Below are 6,000 nucleotides of genomic sequence, written 5' to 3' on the forward strand. Positions count from 1 at the left end.
ACAAAGCCATGCCAGAGCAGCCTCCGAGAGCCGAGGGCAAAGCTGGGCCTCCCTGGGGGAGAAAAGAGGACAGAGGGTCTTCACTCATTAAAACAAGAAAAATATTTTTTATTCAGTGATTCAGAACAAATATCAAGAGGAAGACCGGGTTGATGACAGCTGCCCCTCACATTATTTATTCTTTTTTCAAGTAACACAAAGCAAGGTTCACATTCACTGAACACTCAACACTTGATGGTTTAATTCTCACAACAGCTCTCAAGGTGGATACCAACCTCTCTCTATCTCTCTGGTCAGGCCATGGGCTCTGAGCACGTGGAGGTCTTGTCCACAATCTCTTGGTTTGTCTGAGGCGGAGCCAAGATCAAGTCCAAGATGATCTGATTCCCAAGCCCCAGCTGTTTTCACCGAGTGGGCAGAATGAGCTCTGCACACTCTGAGAGCCAGACAATGGTTGGGAATGAAAATGGATCCCACGGGCAGTTTTTCTTTTGCTTTAAAAGGAGGAGGTAGGAGGAGGGATAGTTAAGGTATCAGGGAGTTCATCTAAATGCAGTGTTTCTCTCCCCCTTAGTAAGGGACTGTGGGGTGTCCTCCAGCTTTTCTCCAGAACATATTCTAATAACCTTTCTATCCACTTGGCTCCTCATCTTATTTTAATGTCTGGGGGCAGTGGCTTTTCATTCTGAACACATTACAACATTCCAGCTCACACATCACCCATCTGCCCCAGCAGAGTTTCCTGAGGGCTTAAACGCTCACTGTGGTGGAGGAAAGGTTAGCGCTCATTCCCTTTGATAGCAGGAGAATTTGCTTACCAAATATTAAACAGGAAAGTTCATTGCATTCACGTGGCAGGTTACTTGTTCTTCTGCAGAATGAAACACGACATAGTATTTCATTACCAGCTAATTTCTTCTGTAAATGAATGAACACTTCCTGAATTTAATTTACCTAAGCAAACATTTATTGTGAGTCTACTGTGCAACATACACTGGACTCTGTGAGGGTACATAACAATGAATAAGGCATAGTCTCTGCACTCAGGTGTCACAGTTCAGCTGGCTAAAGTCAGTAAGTGTATAGCATTCTGTGAAAGAGGTGTTAAAATAAAGGTCTTTGAGTTCACTGTGCAGGTTATTGAGGACTGTCAGCAAATCCTAAATTGGCCAATTGCTAAAGTAATAGAGTCTTTTTCAGGAATGGCTATTTCTCACTGATTGAGTGTGATTTTGTTTGATGACTATCAAGAAATGCCTTACATTAGCTTTGATACTGGCCACTTAGGTAAACACTAAGTGAAAACACTAAATGAGAACAGAGTGGCATATAGCCATTCATAATAATGCCAGAATTTATTGGTTATGTGTTATAAGCCAGATATTAGAGCTTTTTCTAATTGAGTAAATGCTCAATGAATGGTACCTACTATTAAAGAACTTTAATCCGCAAGCAACACTGGGTGGTAGATATAGTTATTATCCCAGTATTTTATTAAACTAAGTTTATATATAATATTATATTGGTTTCAGATGTACAGCAGTGACCTATCATATACATTAAAAAATGCTCACCACACTATATCTAGTTACCATCTGTCATCATACAAAATATTACAATATCATTGACTATATTCACTTCTCATCCCCATGACTTATTTATCTTATAATTGGAGGTTTTTACCTCTTTATCCCCTCCATCTATTTTTCCCTTCTCCCCTCCCCTCTCCTCTATGGCAACCATCAGTTTGTTCTCCACATTTATGAGCCTATTTCTGTTGTGTTTGTTGTTTGTTGTTTGTTGGTTCAGTTGTTTTATTTTTATAATATAAATTCCACATATAAGGGAAATCATGATATTTGTCTTTGTTTGACTTATTTCACTTAACATAATATCCTTTAGATCCATCCATTTTGTCACAAATGGCAGGATTTCATTCTTTTTAAAGGATGACTAATATTCCATTGTATATACATACCATTTCTTCTTTATCCATTCATCTATCAATTTTGCAGTTTTGTAGGTAAAGAAACCAAGGCTTAGAAAGTTCATTACCTTCCCCAGAATCACATGAAGAAACCTGTGGATCCATTTGACTTTTCCTAAGCTTGTTTTTAAGCTTCATTAGGGCTGGTCCAGGGATAGTTTAGCACCCATTTCAGGTGTGACTTTTCTGTCCCTGTGTATTCAACAAGGTCTCTACACTGGCTGGCATGAACTCAACTAGTTCCCCAGCTCTACATGAGTTCTGGCCACTTTTGAACTTAGGGCTGCCTGATAATTCTTCTTTCCACAAAGGTTCCTCTTTGCCCAGTCTCATGGAGTTTCATCCTATGCATGTAGAAATTGCTGTTCATGGTGTCCCAAGGGAACCCTGTGCAGATTTCTGGGGCACATTGTCTTCTCCAGTACTTTCTCTCAACAAATCTCAGCCACCTCTACTTCTTTCCCAAATGATATCTTCCTCTTCAGCTTAAGACACTGCCAGGCTGCCTTAGAGCCTGCCAGCTCCCACAGTTCATAAATTGTCTGTATGCATAAAGCCAGGATGATCATTTCTCCTATTTCAGGAATCACAGTCCTACCCTGCCTGTTGTTCAGTATTTGAAAATTGTTCTTTTAAATATTTCCTACCTTTTTCTGGTGATTTGTGATAGGAAAGTCAGCTAAAGAAGGTTACATTCTCACCACTGGTAGCCGATGTTCTCTTGTGACATAAAAATATTCATGGTGCTCTGAATGAAAAAAGTGTATTTTAATGGAGCATGTAAGGTCTAGTTCTATTATGGAGAAATATAAATATATGTCAGAAAAATATCTGAAAATGTGTATATGAAATGTTAATAGCAGTTTCTAGGTATATAAGCTTATAGACATTTTATTTTTTTCTTCTTTTGATCTCTGATTGGAAACATATTACTTAAGTAACATAAAAAGGAGAGCTTGAGGGAAAAATTATATGATAAAATATACAGTACTCAAAAGCAAAATTATAATTAAAATATGCCACCTGTATTCATCATTAGAGTAGAGTGGTGCCAATCAGAATCAAGGATAACCTTCTAGATAACTTAATGGCACTATTTATGCATCTAAGAATTACTTACTGCTCTTTAATTCAAATTTTTCTTTTTCTTTTAGGCTGAGAAATTTTATTTTCTTAGACTGAGAAATTTTGACCCAAAGTGTTCGTTAATTGTTCGCAACAGCTTCCCAAAATTTCAGCGATGCCTCTTGCTTACAGATTCTACTAAAAGTTGCTCTTGACACATTTGTCCCTCTAAACAATAAAATGTTTTTATTGTATCAGTCATTTGTTCAAAATTTGCTCTTATTTTTTCCTTCCCACTCCTGCCTCTTCTATCCTGAGAAGAAAGGGAATTGAATCAAATCTACTACCATCAAGAAATTAACTACTAACAATCAGGCCCCATGGTCTCTTTCGTATACTTTATCCTGTTTGATCCTCAGAATAACCCTGCAGAGCATCTTTAATTCCCAACTGATAGGTGTGGAGACTGAGTCTTAAGAGGCAAAATAACTTCCCCAAGATTGTAAAACTAGTAAGCAGTGGATCCAAGACTGAGCTCTGGACTCCAGGTGTACATTTCAATGGACTGAGAGACATTTTATAGGAATTAGGTAGAATTTCAGCTTCCCTCCCCCTGTATCAATCTCAACCAAAGGTTTATAATATGCTAGCTAGTTTGTTCACAACAAAATGTGGCTTTATCCTCTTTAAATTGTGTGTCTGGGTACAACACTGCATAGTACACATACTGAAATAGATTAGCTTTGTCCTTGAACAAGTGTTATATTCAGATTTTGTGAGGGTATTTTTATTTTGGTCATTATCTCCTCTCTGCTTCTGTAGAACTCGGTTCATGAATTTATATATTATTTTATTGAAGAATTTACTTAGTGATATGTTTGAGACCCTGGTTATATAGTCATAAGTAAGACTTGATTCATACCCTCAAGTACTCAGAATCTACTTGTAATAATGTGGGATGAATAATGTTAGAAACAGGCATGGCGTACTATGGGTGCACAAAGAAATGACCCCTTATTTAATCTGGAGAGTGGACTGGAAATAACTTCTTGGAAAAGATCATGACTAAGTCAAGTCTTGAAGGATAAGTAAGAGTTAGGCAGGTGGAAAGATAAGAAAGAGGATTCAGGTATTTGGGAATATCATGCAAACATACTTACAAGCATGAAAAACACAGTGTATTTGAAAACTCATGAACATTTAAATCTGGCTGAAGAAAAAATAAGATGGCAGAATGGTAAGAAGGAGAATGGAGGATTTGACACAATGTCGATCTTTGACAAGATGGCATGCAATAGTGGAACTTTAGACCTTAAACTAAAGACTGAGTCTTCATTGAAGACTTTCCGGAAGCCAATGATATGGTCAGATTTCTTCTTAGCAAATCATGTAGGATCTTGAATGGACAAACCTTTTACAGGTACCAGGCATTAGGACTTCAACCCATCATTTTGAGGGGCACAACTCAACCTACAAGAGAAGGTATCAAGAAGGAACTTGTAGTAGCGTAAGATTCCTAAAAGGCCAAGGATATAAGAACTGAGAGATGGCCACTGGATTCAGCAACAAGGAAGTCATGGAGTCCTTGGGGAATTGGTTTCAGTGGAGTGTGTCACCAGTGGAGCCCCAAGAACACTATGCAACAAGGGCCTCCTTCACAGGGCTTCAACTAATGGAGGAGTCAAGCAAAGACTCAGAGGAATGCAACCCTTGGAAAGTTACTGAAAGCTTTCTGGAAGAGGTGATAACTGAACAACTTTTAAAAGATGAGTGAGAAGAAACCGTTCAAAGGGGAGGGTAAATTATTCTATCATGGCAGAACAGACACGCTGTGCCCAGTGTGAGCAAAGATTCAAAAGGCTGAGAAAGATAGTTTATGAAGAGCTGTAAGGTAATTCAGTATGGATCCAGATAGAGAGTACGGTGGATAAAGAGCAGAAGGCAGAATAGAAGAATATTGCTCTGGAGAAGGCCTGAGCAACCAGTATTTACACTTTTGAATTCTCTCTTTCCACAATGCCTCGCTCCTAGCTTCTTTTTTGTCCTTGCTCAGTCTAGGAAACTGTTTTGTGGGGGTCCCATTAAATTCAGCTTTCACTTGCTGTAACCACAGGGACTTGCATATACCACAAAGCAGGTCAGCTAAAGGGTATGCAAGGTCAGAAAATGATGTTCCATCAAGATTCATCCCCACTCTGTGTCCCACACTCCCATAACATTAACAAGAAAATAAGAACGCCTGCCCAGCTGTCCTGCCTGATGTCGCTGGGTAAATCGTCTTTTATTAAGGAGCTGTAATTGTTCTTCACTGAGCTGTGACCTAAATTTAGTGGTTCCGAGGAGTGAGCGCCCGCCAACAGGATTTCCCTGAGAACCCTGTGAAGTTCCTGTATCAATTCAATTCATTAACTAGAAAGAGAGAACAAGCAGCCAATTTTTTTTTCCTGTTCTTCAGTGAATCATTTGTTTAGCTTGACCAGAAAATTTTCTAGGATCCTGTCTGAGACTCTGTCAGGATAAAGAGACAGCAGAGCTTATTAAAATTCTTCCTGAGGCATTAACTCTGAGGCAGAAATCAGATTACATTAAACAGATCTGACTTCCTTGCTGTTAAGGACCCTGGGTTTACTTACTGGACATTCTCACCCTGAGGGGAAGAAATTGCCTCAAACCTGGGCTGGGTGACTTGCAGGGAAATGAAAGGGAATCAACTTGATTCACCATTAAAGGGAAAAAGAAGAAGAAAAAGGAGAAAGAAAAAGAAAATTAAAAAAAAAAACAAATAAAATATAAACCTAGAACTTAGAAAATGTCTCCTGTGGAAATAATTGTTCTAATACAGCTCATGAGAAGAAAGGGAACTAATGGGAATGCTTAATACTTACAAAAGCATCCTTTAAGTATGACAACCCAGCTGAGGCCTAGAGAGGTGAAATAATTTACCTAAG

This window comes from Manis javanica, chromosome 2 (genome assembly GCF_040802235.1).
Source record: "Manis javanica isolate MJ-LG chromosome 2, MJ_LKY, whole genome shotgun sequence".
Classification (NCBI taxonomy): domain Eukaryota; kingdom Metazoa; phylum Chordata; class Mammalia; order Pholidota; family Manidae; genus Manis; species Manis javanica.